The following is a 16,784-nucleotide window of genomic DNA, read 5'->3' as shown; positions in this document are numbered from 1 at the left end:
GAAGCAGTATAAAAATTCCTACTTAAATGCAAGCATGTAATATTTTATTATAATTATAATGTGCATTCATTATAATTATAATATATTCCTTTTACAGAAAATTGAAATCGTAGTTTTGAATAACAAAGTATGTACTTGGTTTTAAAAGCACAATGTTTAGTAGTAAATAATAGTTTACCGCATTTCTAAAGAAAAAAGGAGAAGGAATGTCGAAACGTATATATGTTTACTACACATTCAAACTATACTGCGCATTCTTCTTTAATTTAAAACCAGGAAAGTATACTACATTCTTAGTCACTTGACGGGATACGAAATACAAATAATTAATAATTTATCACTCATTGCGTGTATCAAGAAGGTAAAAGGAAACGTATTGCGTACAAGGTGATTATCGAACCGCGTAATTCAGAAATATTTCAGACGAATTTGTAAGATTTAAAAAATGATATTTTATTTCAAGTTTATTGATTTTACGTCAATGTTTGTAAGTTCTTGGTAAAGACCAGTAAATGTTATTTTCGAATATGGAAATATTATGCGCTATTCTGATGCTTCGATTGATACATAGTTAATCTTGGTACAAAAAACAAGATATGTAATTAGAATAAATGAATACCTGAAACTTGTTAGAATATTGCGCGTCAATACACATGACGATATATAGTGATTCGTAATTTTATTTCGCGCATTTTTTTCTACGCATAAACAGATTCATATGTGATTATAAATTTTCCTTGACACATCCGCTTCCCTCACAGTAATTAATTAGTACTTTATCTACGCTCGGATCAGATCTAAATACCGACCTCTATTATTCATATTTACGATCTTATCCTATTTATTAGACAATATATACGATTCTATATATAGCTTTGGATATTCCTAAGAGCAAAAACACCGATTATCGTCTGAGCACTATCGGCGCTTGGATAAGTGATCATTTAGGCCAGTGCGTTTCAACTGATAGGTACGTAAATAACAATTTTTGCCCAGCTCCGTTTAACATCGAGAAACAGCGTAAAAATAAATGAGATTTATTTCAGCTCCAAATAACAGCGAATTTATCTAGAAAAATTTGGAATTACGTACTCGGTGATTCCCCCGAGGCCGCTACGCGCGCCGTTTCAATGAATCGATGAAAGATTGTACCATTACTGTCGGAATCGTAATATTCTTTCCGGTTAATGTTTGCAGACAGTTAAAAAAATGTTCTCGTTGGGCAACGTATCATTGTTCCTGGAAATCCCCACGAGACACCACAGCACGTTTATTTCTGACGTCTGAACCTGCCAGTTACACGTCGCGCATGCGTCAAGGTCATGGTCATTGAACGAGGATAGTGCAATCGGGTGAAGATCGCATTAGTCACGTCACGACCGAACACAACCGATGCTTTCAACTTTAATTGAACGAGGACAGAGCGATCGCATTGGTTATAATCCAAGCAAATTAGAACATTCATCGAATTATCGAGACACTCCGCTACTCTGAAGAGGTTATGTCATCGTGGCGGCCTTCTAACGGATGGCACTTTCTCAAATTTTTTATTTCGATGCCTGAATTAATTTTATTTCTACGACTAGAAATATTATTATGATGAAATAGCAAATATACCAGTGTATTATCAAATAATTTCTCATTTTCAAGCTACGGTTTGAGAAAATGCCAAGAGCAATCCAAAACAGGGAAACCTGGAGTGGCAGTCAACGTATTAATTATAAATTAAGTTAGTGTAACGGGAACTATTAAACTGTGTGTAAACAATGTTCGATAACACCACGTTTTCCTCATTGGGGAATTAACAGGTCGATCGTATGTCAATTTCATGAGTAATTGATTGCATGATTTATTGGAAGAAATTTCATTAGACGTTGTATGTTGCATGTGAGTTATACATGACGACGAACTCTCCCATTTCGAATTTTAGAATTGAGAAACTTTAAGACAGGGCCGTGGACGGCCATTTTGAGCACTTCTCGCGAAGGTGAACGACTGTCCATTATTGGAGCGTAAAAATAGCTATGACTCGGTAGCAGGACCTTATAGGGCACGCGTTTACATGTAATATTCCCATTGCTTTTGTATCCACGTTCCTGGCGTATATCCGCGCGTGTCAAAGTTCGATGACGCCAGGCGAGCCTAAACAGGGGATTAATCGCCCGAAGTTGCTCCGACGTCATAAGGAATCCTATTTATGGAGGGCTTCCTGGCGTTATCCTGCCGGGGGTATAAATACGTTCTTTTATTTCCCAGGAGAGGTCCGAAAGGATGCTGGAAACGCAGAGAGCGCTTCGAAAATGTAGTCTCCTCACGATCAGACCAGTTCTCTAAGAGGTGATCACCGGCTGCTTCGGATTAATCCCTTCCCTCGTTCCTCCTCCCGCCCCGGTATTCCGCGAAACTGGTGACACGTCTAGAAGGAGACGGGTAGAGGCCTTCTTTCTCGCGCGTTCCACCTCCTTGGAACGGATCCTTTCAGTGCCTGGCGTAGATTAACTTTTGATACGAGACCTCGCAGTCTCCGAGCGAGTCTCGATTCGTACACGCTGGCTGGGACACGTCGCGAGCTACCGATTATCAAATTTCTATCAGCGACAGCGAATTACTCGTAAAGCGCAACTTTACTGTCCGCCTGCTGCAAGCGCAGAGAGCTCGAAGGCGCCGCGCCAGCGAGGGATAAAGGACGGGGAACCGGAAGAACAGGGTGGAAATAAACGGGCAAACGTGAGTGCAAAGTAATCGTTAATCTTGTTGCCCGGGCGAGAAGCGTGCGAAAGTGTAAGTTTAATCTAAATTATGGAAAACGCTTTGCATCTCTAGTAGGCGCTTTAGGGCTTCTCGCCCCGCGCGCGTTAAACGTTTCACGCGCTGCTTTATTGCCGATTTTGAGGCGGTCCGCGATTACAGTCGGATCAAAATCAACTGCTCGTTTGAGGCCGAGAGAAACACCGGCTACACGGACGTTTGCTTCACCTTTATCTCCTGGCGTCTTCGCGCCGAGTTGCAGACGCTTGGTCCGTGTTTCTCATAAATTAGTTTCTCCCTGGACGGAGAGGCTAACGAAGGGCTCGAGATATTAGTCTTCGATTTTAATCTACTGTTGCAAAATTACAGGCTGCGCATATATCTTGCGAAATGCTAAGCGCCTTCGACTCGATTTAGGTGAAATGAAGTTGTGTGCCTTGCATCGTGAACATTGATTTTCAAGTAACGCTCGAGTTTTACTATTGCAATATTCGAGATGCCATCGAAAACAGAAAAAAAAATTTCTTGCTGCAATCACACTTTTTGCTGTTCGCCTTTTCCGGAAAAACATCTTTGTCGACGTTACGATTCATTTCTGGAACGCAATTAACTTTGTAGTATATCAAGTTGTGGTTATAAATTCCTTTGAAAAAAATATCCAGCGAACCAGTTCTATCATCTACTTCTTGACTTAAGTCCGTAATTAACGCCCATCGTTCTGCATAACGTTCAATGCAAACCCACCCAGTTGCAATTATTCTTATCTGTATTGATAAACGAGCGTAGACGAAATTCGTTCTGTTTCGCGGTTAAAAAAAAAATTGGTAAAAGGTGAACCGAAAGGAAACAAGCACCCGCGAATGCGTCATCTTCTTTGACACGTAATTTCGCAAGTCTCATTGTACGTACTTCTATGCGCGCGATCGCATAAATTTCCAATGCACGTGGATATCCATAAATTATCCGCGGACCAAGGAATTAAAAATGAGTTCGCGCGGGTTAAACGTAACGATACTACGAGACAATTGATCATCGCCACTAGAAACAGATACGATAAAATAAAGAAAGAATAACTCAATCTAAATTCCCATGAACTACGAATAATTCATCATGTTTATTGTCCCAACGACTCCCATTTTCTTTCGAACGATGAACCGACTCTGTGCTTCATCGATCAAGTTACCGGTTCTCAAAGCTGCACCAAACGTTCTTTTACGACATAAACGAGTTGCCACTGAATCACCAACAGCGATAGGATCAAACGTACCATAAGTTACAAGCGAAAGAAACAAGTGGTACTTAAGGGAAGTTGAGAAAAAATGGTTAAAAAATTTGTAGACCTCTTATGCTCGATAAAATTTACACTAAGATGAAATTTTAACAAGAGTTACAAGATTTATGAGATAATATTGTTTTCGAGAGTTTACAGATATTGTTAAATGCACCCTGATTTCTTAATATTAAATAGATATTGGACAGCTATTCTATATGGCAAATTAAAAACTACTTTTTATTAGACGTTTATGTAGACCATTATACTTAGCAGTTTCATTCTTTCGCTGATAGCATAATCGATGTTCTTGATTTGAATACCCTTTGTGCAACGAAAGAATAATAAAAAGGTGTAGGTGGGATTAATGTAAACTTTTCTTTCGACTGTAAGAGCAATAAACGTTTTATTCGCACTTTATTCGCTCGTGCGTACGAAACAAGAAGTCTGCATTAATCCCACTTTAAAAAGTTTTAAATATTGAAGCGGAAAAGAGAACAAAATCAGCGTTCATATACTGCTATATGCAAGATAGAAAAATAACTACAATTATTAGTAATAATTTCTTTTCGAGCAAAGAATTTTCGAAGATTTCTATTTTTATTAAATGAAAGAAAGTTTTGATGACTTTAATGACCTATAATACAATTTCATTGGACTTTGAAGTGACCTAAGTTGTTCGCCCACCCGGTATATAAAGTAAAGTCGAATCTACTGTTCGGCCACTCAAAACTCGAGAACCTCAACCTCGATTTCGATGCGGTTTTCGCCAATGGATTTGTCACTTCTCGAAGAAGCTTCCAAGCTTTAGATCTCCACATAACATCTTCAGAAAATTCAATAAATGCAAAAGATAGTTGCACTGTATATTTCACAATTTCTACACCAAGCAGCGAGATCGTACTTCAAAAATGCCACCAGAAGAACATCCAGAATATTCAACTCCATTTTATTCAAGTCGTGAAAATATGAAATAGCGAATCAAAAATTTAAACATCGTATCTAAGAATAATACGATGAACGCATTTGTTTCGTGTCGACGTTTTAGCGTAAATTGAAGGTCTTCGATATCACGCCATGTACGTTCTAAAAATTAACACAAGCACGACAAAATACAGTAAAATTCCGATTATTCGGCGTACTTGGGACTAGGGTAATGCCATAAAATTAAATATGATGGATAATTGGACTATATGTACATATACCTACATATGAAATAATAAAAACGAGGAATTGGACAATTTTTAAGGGGTTTTGTCACTTTACGGGATTAAGGAACAACTTTTCCAACATTCTTAGAATTTCTAAATATTCTTCAATAAAATACGCGTTGTTTCCATTTTGAAACATTAAAATCCTTCAATCCATCCTAAAGTTACGATCCTTTAAACATTTCTGGCCACAAATTATATTTTCAGTAAAGAATTTTTTTCTAGAAAACGAGCAGGATTTCGGAAGTATGTGTATTCACCAAAAATAGTTGTAATTGAACTTCACAACGGAAAATAATTTTTTTACAATGATTTAAAATTTTTTAATTTCGTCGAATTTGTTCACCTACTGAGTTTTTTTTCTCGAAAGTGGATAGGAATTCGAGGGTATGTGTATTCATCAATAATGGTTGTAATTGATCCCTGCAACCGAAAATAATTTTTCCAAAACGATTTGAAATTTTTTAATTTTGTCGAAAAATTTAGGCACCAATCCGCTCTCGATTTTTCTTAAAAATTCGTTTATCATTTTTAATCGTTTTGTTTGACGCCCTATAGAAAAGTTGCTTAACACGTTTTTGTAGGTACCTATCAGGTCTGCTTCAGAAAAAAGTTTCATTGAAATATACTCACTATTGTAGGAGTTATGGCTGTTTGAAAATTCGACCATTTTTATGGGGTTTTTCTCACTTTGCGAGGTCAAGGAACAACTTTACGAATATTTTTGGAACCTTTACCTTTAAAGAATTTTTTTCATGAAAGTGTACTTGAATTTCTTAAATTAAACAGTACATATCGAAGTATCGTGTTAACGTTCAAAGAACGTAACTATAACAATCTTTGCCCGCGTTGGGAAATAGTTGGAAAGAGAATCGCGAGATACAATTATTCGGAAATAACGACAGAGGCACGGTGATTCTAGTTTTTTGAAACAACAAAAGCGACGAGTGTTACGTTGAAAAATTACGATACATATACATCGGCGAAACACGGGGCAATAAATTATTTAAAAAGCCGTTACGCGTATTATAATGGATCTCTTTCGCGCGGCTTTCCTCGCGAGGAATTCTGATAAAGGACGAGAAGAATTGTCCTCGGGCGAATTCCCGTCTCCAACAAGAGTTACAATTAATTGCTATCTACACGCAATAAATTGCCGCGGAGAGCGCACGAGGAACGATGATAATGTAAAAGCTTGGCGTGCTCTATCTTCTTGAATCGTAGGTCATTGTATCGTCCAGAGGAGTTGAAAACTTACTTTTAAAATTATTGCAAAACCTCCACATCTGCGTGGTTCGTGGACGTTTTTTATTTGTATTTTATCCTATAAATTTCTTGAAGCAAGATACGTATTTATCGGAGTATGTTGCAGATCGGATCAGGTTCTACCATTAACTTAGACTTCATTGACTAAACTATTCCGTCTACTCTCTAATCTATTTACTACATTTAACCCGAACCAATATTTAATCCATCTGTAACACTAACCGAGATTTGAAAGTCTAATCTAGTCCTTCTACCCAGTAACCTATTGCCTAGATTTAACTCAAATCTACATCTAGCACATACCTAATGGTAACACAAATTTCATCTTCTAATTCCACTACCTCTATCCTCTGAATTACTAAGACGCTGTAAAAAATGTCCTAGAGTGATATTCGCAAGAAAAACTCGCTTATTGCATCGACCGAGGAGCACCCTTAAGAAAATGCATTTCCAATTCCGGATTCTCGCGTCCGAAACGATTAAATCGATGGCCCCCAAACGACCCAGGAGAATCATATAATGCTTGTTTAAAGCGTCCACATTTTTCGTGACCAACACACAAGCGTTCCCCGGCTCTCTTCGCACAGATGAACGAACTTCTCCGACGCGGTAAAACTTGCCCCGAGCAAGACGAGGAGGGGGGGAAGAAAAGAGATTATATCGAGTTCTCCCGGTAGCGTTGGGCGCGAAAGAAAGAGAACGCGTTTGTTTCTTCGCTATCGCGTTTCGCGAAATTTTCACGGGGTTCCAAGAGGGGTGGATTCACCCGATGGAAAGTTTGAATTTAATTTTCCATCCGAGACAAAGCTGCACGGTGCTACGGCGTACGAGATTCGGACGCGGTCGACTCGTCGCGCGTCGATTCGGGATTCCCGTGTTCTTTCGCTTCCGGTGTATCGTCGATAAAACTAGTATCCGACGCGCGGTGCCCGGCTCGAGTTTGAAAAACCGCTGTAAAGTCCGACTTTATCTAGAAAACTGTTCCCCCGGACGCGGACGTAAATTTTTACGCCGTCCCATAAAGCAGAGAAGCTAGCGTTGCTTAGCTCAAACTATCCTCCGCTTGTGCCGCGAGGATTAGGGGAGTGTTCTAGTCCAGACTGAAAGGCTGAAGCATTTTTAGAATTTTATAACAAAATCTACTTATGATGCGCGTCTTTGTCGGGGATTTATAGCCTTTACGATCGAACCATTGTTACTAAATTCTGTTCAGAGACAGTGTGATTCGTGACACTTGAATAACGTTTATGAAATTGATTCATACTCCCAGGATCATTTCATAAGACCTCCGACGGATGCTTCCGAAGGTTAAAAAGATTGGACTAACCAGGATACATTGTTTGTAAAGTAGCAGTTTAATACCTTTCGTGCTTTTCTAGAAATAAAATTTCAAATATTTACCATTATTCGAGGCACGAGGAACCCTCCTTAACTTATCGGAAGTCATCCACTTCAGGATCATAAAGCAAGCTCTCCGCAGACTCTGCATCCTCCAGAAATGATTGATTGATTCTTTCTTGTCTGCAGAGTATTCTGGCGTTTTTATCCCCGTGTGAATGCTCATATCATGCATAATCTTTAATAAAAACGATGTATCTTCGTAGTAGACACACGTGGCTATAACAGTTTCCATATATTGATCAAGTTTTTATTACTGCTTCGACGGGAATTCACCGACAAAATATTCGTAATTAGATATTCAAAAATATTCTGGTTTAAAGTTTCCTAGCAGTGTTTGTATAGTTCGATATTACCTAGTGGCTTTGACTCCTAGTTTTCGGGGAATTTATCAAGTTGTTGTCTCGAGTTAGTAGACAAGTAAGAACACTTCGAATCGCATTTTTCGTATTGTTCCACGAATCACAATTTCGTTGGTCAGCTAAACTAGAATGTAACCCCATCGTGCTACGAAACAAACAGCTCATCATAACACACAATATAGTTAGATGGGAGTTTCGGATATTGATAAGACCCCAGGAGGCAAGAAGTCGATTATGTACCTGCCATTCTACCTAAACTAAGCTATCTACTCCAAACATTCGAATTCCCCTTGAGAAGACTCGAACTTGCCTCGTTCACGCGGATGATACGAGAAATTCGTTAATTTTTGACAAATTGCCTGAATATTTTCAGAAGTCTAGATGTTTTACAACTCGAAACTCGCATCGAACATAACACGTTCGTCTGGCAACTGGATGAGCGTTTGCGATGAATTAAAGTGGCTTCAATACCGCCTCGAGGAAACTACGTCGGAACTACGGAAGGTCTGATTTAAACGCGCAGATCGAGACAGTGGCGAACGAACTGTAAAATCATAAATACCCTTGGGAATTACAACGTTGCACCGTGCTGTGGTTATGACGCAGAACCGCGCCTTATTTTTATTAAAATGGTCATTAATATCGCTTTAGGCTATTCAGAGTAGCTTAACCTATTCCCGTTTAATACTTGCAACATCATTTGTAAACAGAATTTGCGTTCCAGCGACGGGGGAATTCTGAATCATTCCGAGAGCTGGTATCCGAGGGTCGTCAAAGCAATTATTTCTGCAGACTGATATTCTCATTAATTGGACTTTTTAAGCTGTTTCGGTCTTTGTTAAGAGTTCGTGGATGGTTTTGCGCCGAGCACGTAAAAGGATGCTTTCATTTGCGAGGTTGTTAACGTTAGAATTTTTCAAAGACTGGATTTATTCGAAATGGTGCATTAAAAAACTTTGGAGTCAGTACATTAATCGTTGCATGAACCCTGGGGTGCGCGGTGAATCAATACTGCTACTATAACACAACGAACTCTAATCCTGCTAGATGATTACCAGAAAGCATAAAAAGCAAAATTTCTAAGAAACGATTCAAAGAAAATGAAGCGATGAACCCAGTATCCCACTATGGTGTTCTAGAGTTAAAGGTGATGGGGAGCAAGAAGTTGTGCTTTATTGTCACGATACTTCTACAATTTCACTAACTATCTTCGCTTCTAGCAATTTACTACTTGCTGCGGGATACTCGTTAGTGACGCGACTAGAAATGTACATCCTTTGGGTCCAATTTAGTAGCAGCTTTCAACAATGTTACAAATTGTGTGCGGCAAAGTGGTTGGAAGGTGTAACGTGATCATGCCGCTCCACGGTAGAAATTTAGGCCACTAATTCGTTAGACGCGTCACCACGTCCTCAGCAGGATTTTATGTTTAGGCAAACATGGGTTCAGAGAATAGTTAGATACAATTCGAAAAACGTATTAGGATCGGATTCGTTTAAACGAAATTAATAATTATTTCATTAGAAGAAAATAATTTTTTAGTAACATAGAAATATTATTAAATATTTTTCGAGAATAATAAAAGTGCAAGTTAAATCATGTTATTGCGTGGAATTCATGAAACTTGTGCGGTTGATATAGTGTTAAAAGAGATGAGACTTAGGACATTTTGGACATATGAAAATAAATGGAGCTTGGAATATTTTAGCAGGGTGTTAGAACAAATGGGACTAAGTATATTTTCAAAGTTACAGTTACCTTAGTATCTCGCTACAATTTCCCAAGTCCCATCTATTCTCAGGCTCTTCTCATCTATTCTCAAGCTATTATAATAGCTCACATTCTAAGGGAGAAATAATGAAACAACGCATGAAAATTTCATGATTTTCTTCGCTTCATTATTTAGGATTATATAAAAGAAAGGAATGAAAGTTGTCTACATAGGCTTTCTTTAATTTTCTCGTTTAGTCCTGCCAAACAATTATTTTATCAAAGGGAATGGGGCATAATTGAGTGTCTAGCGCTCAGGAATATCCTGATTTACACCTGCATCTCCTTGATCCAAAGATCATCAACGTGAATACCCTCTGTCTGCTACTATTGAGAGGAGAGGAAGGATAACCCACTTATCATTATTCTAGTCACGATGGAACGAATGTGGTAGACCCACTATATTCTAGTTGACATAAAGAACTTTTCACTTGTGACCCAGAAGCTTTAAAATAAGTAAGTCTCAGTTTTGTGCTGCAGCACTCAGGAATACTGAGTGTATAGCCTATAATTTACTTGATTCGAAGACAATGAACACGTTCCAATCTCCTGCGCAATAGTGCTAGAGCGTATTAGACCTACAATAGTGCTCTCGTCATTATACAAGTTATGGAAACCCACCAGACTCTAGTAAGGAAGGGTCATTTGGCTGCTCGAATCTTCTCCAGGTTCATGGGATCGTAGCACCTAGGATACATGAGTGTCCATTTCACCCATGTAGCCCTTAGAAGCACTTGGGATATCTAGCCCACTTCCTTAATCCTAAGATTCAAGATTAGGATCACGTTCTACCCTCTTGTGCAACTCCCTCCAACCTGAACTAAAATCATTGATGGGGTAAGACTTGAACTGACCCTCCTACTCATCTTTTTCGAATCATGATCAAGTATTCAACACCTAGGAAATTAAGTGCAATTGATAATAAAAAAAATATTCATATCAGGGTAGAAGAAAACTATTTAACAGCTGGTATCTCTATTTCCAGAGTCAGACAACGGCAGGATTGCGGATTTATCCGCGGATTAGAAACGATGCGTTCCACAGCGATGATAACAGTGGCGTTCACCATTTGCGTCGTCTGCATTTTTACCGACCCTGCATGCGCTTTCAGTAGAACTTTGGACAAGAACATCCTCTACTCGCCGGAACAAGTCGAATACATCAAGCTCTCTACTGCAATGTGTCCTGATAACACAATCTTGTGGCCAGCGAATCGTCGATGCTACAGAGAAGGTGAACAAGGTCCCTGCAATATCGGTCGCGTACTAACCTTGCATCAGCAATATCTGAAACCTTACTGCAAGGATCAGTGAAGCAATAAAACGTATAGATATTACTTTTGCCGGCTGCATGCAACCCTATCGAAGATGGGGGCAGGTATTCGAAACGACTAGTGGCGTGCTCAACTGAAATATTAGTCTGATAAATAATAATTATGAATTTTAAAATAACGGTATGCCTGTTTTGCGGTGCCATCGTTGTCAAATAATTATTTAACAGCATTGTCTTCTTTTTATTAAGAAAGAATCGATCAATTCTGTGATAGGATTGATTATTTTCGTATAGATTAATTTCGAGAGGCGGCAAGTACTTAAATTTAAAATCTCAATTTTTAAAATACGAAATACTGAATGCTGAACACTTCAGAGATTACAGAATTGTCCTAGTTTTCTTTTTATAAAGATTTCAATGTCTACTTCTTAAGTTTTACATAAATAATTTCGACGAGAACGATCAGTTTACGTATAGCAAATTTAATAGTTTATCTCTAGTAGCTCCCACTTATTTGGCATAATTTCAATTTTATTTTACCACGAATTTAAGTACGTAGCTAATTTAAAATATATGTATACATACACTTGATATTACTATGACGAATAATTGAAGGTGGCTATATGTATATTTAGTATATGAATAGAGAAATAATTTTAACAGGTCGAAATAAGGGAACAGTTCATGCAAACATGAGTTTGACTATGCCTCGTTTCGTCGCTGGAGACGCTTAAAGTTTCATAAAAATACCTCAGGATTATAGAGTACCTTTCTGTTAAACAACTTCAGAACTCACTTTTAACACAACTGTAGTTAATTAATTATTCAATAAATTGTCATGGAATAATATTCGGTAGTAGTTTCAATGCATACTGCAACATGGCGGATCCTTTCATCGCCCAGCATTTTTAAGTTTTTATCCGACTTATTTTTCACTATCTACGATTTCAAAATACGTTTGGATTAATTTTTAATAAAAATGCAAAAGAATAGACGAATTTTACTATCAAGGAACGAAATAAAAGTTTAAGTGGTAAAATTGTTCTCTTTTCTGGAAACTTTGAGCGACACCAGCGACACAAACGCCACTTTCGAATTCATATTTATATAAACTTTTCTCATTGCGCGCAAATGATGAGGCGATATCAGTATTAGTAACAGTAATAAAATATTCTACGTACTGTGACATTTTGCGTTAATATTGGAAAAAAGTTTATATATACAAATATCGTTTAATTTAAGGCGAAGCATTTCAGCTCTGAAGCAGGATGAAATGACCTAAACTATAGACTGAAATCAAAGAATAACGTTTAGCGAACAAATATTGAACTTTACACAAATTTACCGACACAAAGGCAATAAATACCATGCGCATGTATTGCATGAATATTTATAAAAATTCTAAAGAAGTAAGGAATGTAATTATTAATGACAAATTTTAAGATTAAATTATTCCCCCGATACGTGAACTTATGGTGATTAATCGAACCGTAACGATGTGTGCGTTATTTAAATTTTCAGCACTGTATCTGTTATGTTTCATTTTATTATAAAAGTATATTGCAGAGATGTGTGTTTTGAGTAAAATTATATGACTTTGTCAAACTGTATCCATCTTTCTCCTTTACATTTCATAATAGGAAAATACAGAATTTAAAAAATATTTAAGCCTTTCCTTTGGAATGAATGTTTATAAAAGATTTGATTTTTTGAAAAACATAATCGATTTGTATGCCTAAATTAACAGTATGTAAGATTATAATTTAATATATCAACTGTTACTACGTGGACCTCTAGAGTAAGTATCCTCATAGCTGTATTTTCTCTAATCCCCCCTCTATTTGTTTGCATAACCACTACGTGTCCAAAATAACAAGGCATCCACTATTAACTCTATTTTAAAAATGATTGCTACCGGATAATAGGTTCGATAACATCATCAGATTTTCGATCTTCAGTCTGTTACGCGTACAAACAAAGCACAATTGAGTTTACCTTGCACGATCCCTCGGTGCACTTCTGCATCGAAGGGCACCGATACCCTCATCGTGATACAACTTGATCGAAATTTACTTTACTCTGTAGCAGCGTTAATTACTTGTTTACGATGGTACAGTAATTTTCAATCGATTGGGAAACTAAGAGCGATGAATAAACGACCCGATAGATTTTCTGAGCAAATAAAGGTACTCTCCGTAACTGTGGTCACTGATAGCGAGCAGGATGATTAGAAAATCTATGGACAGCTATAAATTTTAATAACTCTTGCTGTTTGTTCTCTTTTCATTTTAAATTACGTGAAAATGAAATAAGAAAATACTATATAACTTTATTTATCCTATGTATTAATTCTGGACCGTACAGCTCTCACTCCGTTAACTCTTTGGGGCACGCTGGGATTAAAAGTGTCCCACATTTTCGATGCACCGTAATGCATGGTGGGACATTTTTAATTTCACCTCGAAATATTGCAATACCTGCATGCGCATAGGTTTATATTTCGTCTTATTTACGGAAAGCAGTTGGTAATATCTTCAACAAATGTTACAAATGTATTCACTTGTGTTGGCAACATTCAACATGCCAATACAGGTTCATCAATTGTTGGAAGCGGAAGAATTTTGTTTATTAATAAAAAATATACCAATTTTGTTTAATTTAAAACGCAATAAAATTTCTATGCAACTATTTTATCACAGACGAGGTATACGACCTTATGGACTTTCGTGGCCCCACAGACGAGGTATATGAATAGACCTTTCACCTAATGTAATTTTTCGGCAGGAGTTTCTGGGGTCCCGGGACCCCATTACCATTTTCGTATCACTCGCAACGTTATCAACAGATTTAGAAATTAACACAAGAGGAAGTGAGACGTAAAATAAAATTACATAAATTTTATTATTTTTTAACGGAATGAAAGCTGTATGGTCCAGAATTGAGCATCGATCGATTAATTTCATTGGAATAACCAATCGATCGAGATTATTTAAAGATTTCAAAATTATTAAAATACGTAAGGATCTCATTGATAAATACACCGCAAATCCTCTATTTTTTATTGTAAATTGTAATATATTATTTATTTAAAAACTAACTCGGCAAAAACGTATTTGCGACTCGAAATCAGTGTTATTAGACCGCACACCAGGACGAACAAGGTATGTGGAACTATAAGAAGAACGCAGCCATTAGCACATATTATTTCCTATGTAATTAATAATTGTATTAATTACATACTAAATAATATGACCCAGGTCTCACCACGTGGAGGTTGCTGCGAGTGGAGACCCGAAGGGAGATAGATGGAATCAAAGTTCCATCGATCTCCCTTTTAGCTAAGCTTAGCTGGATTACTAAACTAGAGAGATAGAAGGAAGCAATGTTCCTTCGATCTTCTGGTTTAGTTGTACCAAGTAATTATTTCGTTTGAAAAGGGGTGAAGCTAAATTATGGGATACGCGACGCGACGCGACGCGATGCTGAACCGTGCAGCAGATCTTCGGATCGAATCAACACTGCCCTTGGTAGATTGATTCCTATTTCTAGCAATCGATCTATCATGGGTAGGCGACTAGATCTTTCGGACAAACTGGACGGCCGATCACATGTTTCGATCGATGAAACAGCGGTGATCGAAGCTAGGAACCAGAGAACGAGTCGAGAGAAGCTACTTGTTAAATAATTACTTGGAAATATTGGGAGACGCGTACGATAGGGACTTAAAATTAACGTCGAAGCTCAAGTCTGGTCAAGTTGAAACTAAAATTCGGACGATAGAAGGAAACAAAGTTCCTTGGATGTACCAAGCAATTATTTGGTTAAAAAGAGGGACGAAGTTAATTTGAGGGCCACGCGACGCGACACGACGCGACGCGAAGCTGAACCGTGCAGCGGATCCGAGGATCGAACCTACTGCCCTTGCTAACTAGATCTCTACAGGATAACGGACGGCTGCGACTCCGAATCTAAGGTCTCCATTGCTCCAACGCAACCCGCCGGGAGCCCGAAGGACCCGACTCAAGTTGTCTGACAAAGAGAGAGTACCTCTGTTTCAGTGTCGACTTCCGCTGGAAGGTATGCGTTTCCGCAGGATACGGAAACTCCACACCTTCCAGCAGAGTACCATTTTCCCTGGATCGAGCTACCAAGGGAAGGCGGTTAGATCTGTCGGGCCAGCTACACGGCCGATCACATGTCTCAATCGATTTAACAGCGGTGACCGAAGCTAGGAACGAGGGACCGAGCGAGAGACACAATCTACTTATTGAATAATTGCTTGGTAGGACACGGAGACACGTATAATAAAGAAGGCTTCGACTTTAATTTTAATACTCGCGACGAAGCTTAAGACTAATCAACTCGGAATTAAAAGTCCCTCGGCGGGCGCGGCGTTCTCCCTCGGTGTCCTTGCGATTAATCCAAATTTAAACTGAAATCAAAACTAATATTTATATTAGTGAGACATGGTAGGAAATTTAATAAACACTTAAAAATAATCTATCACCTAGCTAAAGGGGCTAAACGTAAAAATAGAAATCTTATATTGATCAGTGCCATCGAAACAAATATGGCATATCCATCGACACCATGTTTTACGTATCAAACCGAACATTCTTCTAATGATCAGTATCATCGAAACGAATACAGTATATACATCGACACAATGTGATACAACTCAAAACGACCATTCGTAACAACGATAGGAACTTGGATCGAGACACCAAATTGATTCAACACCAAACAATCAAACGAAATGGAAGAATCAATGAAAGTACCTCCGCAGAATATTACGAGAATTCGAGCAAGAAGGTAAAAATAAAAATTCATGGAATCGTGTAGAAACGAATATAGTATATGATTGAAAACAATACTACATTATTATATCGTGCAATACTATACATATCAAAGCATTCACATAAATCCGACAAACAATGTAAAAGTAGAAACATAGAAAAGGAACATTCATAATAACCAAATAAAATCGGATAGATAAATACAGTTGAATTCACATCAAACAAACAAATGAAAATAATAAAATATAAATAAGTGGAGTGGACTTACTACTTGTTGTCAGTACATAGGCTAGTTACCATAAGGGCCAGCTGTAAAGTAAGAAAATATTCATATTATAGCAACATCAGTTAGATAAACAAGGCAAAATCAGTTCATTGAAGCACAATTGGCATCAAATGATAGAATAGAAGAGGGGAGAGAATTTTTAAACAGTTCTTACCGTTGGTCATCACCGTCCGGCACTGGTCAGTAGTGGTCAGTAGTGGCAGGAACGCGAATCAGCACTGGTCAGTAGTGGTCAGTATTGGTCAGCCATGGTCAGCTGTGGTCAGCGCTGGCCAGTAGGGGTCAGCAGCGGTCCCCGGTTCGCTTTTGGCTATTTGCCCACTCCCGAATTCGCGACGCGACTGAAGAATTCTTCGCAGTGACCCTGCTTATATGTCTAAGGTGATGAAAGGGTGGGGAAACCAA

The 16,784-nt window shown here is 38.1% G+C and overlaps 1 long non-coding RNA gene across 1 annotated transcript; it reads left to right on the top strand.

The window, feature by feature from the left end:
• Nucleotides 1–2,444: 2,444 nt before the first annotated feature.
• LOC122396820 lies at nt 2,445–12,864 on the top strand. The gene is made up of 2 exons (XR_006259065.1): nt 2,445–2,727; nt 11,011–12,864. It is a non-coding gene; the product is annotated as an uncharacterized LOC122396820 (long non-coding RNA).
• Nucleotides 12,865–16,784: the final 3,920 nt, after the last annotated feature.

Source organism: Colletes gigas, unplaced genomic scaffold, assembly GCF_013123115.1.
Source record: "Colletes gigas isolate AHSC1104 unplaced genomic scaffold, ASM1312311v1 Colletes_gigas_Sc00008, whole genome shotgun sequence".
Classification (NCBI taxonomy): domain Eukaryota; kingdom Metazoa; phylum Arthropoda; class Insecta; order Hymenoptera; family Colletidae; genus Colletes; species Colletes gigas.
Note: the sequence above shows the minus strand (reverse complement) of the source record. Positions and strands in the feature narration are given on the sequence as shown.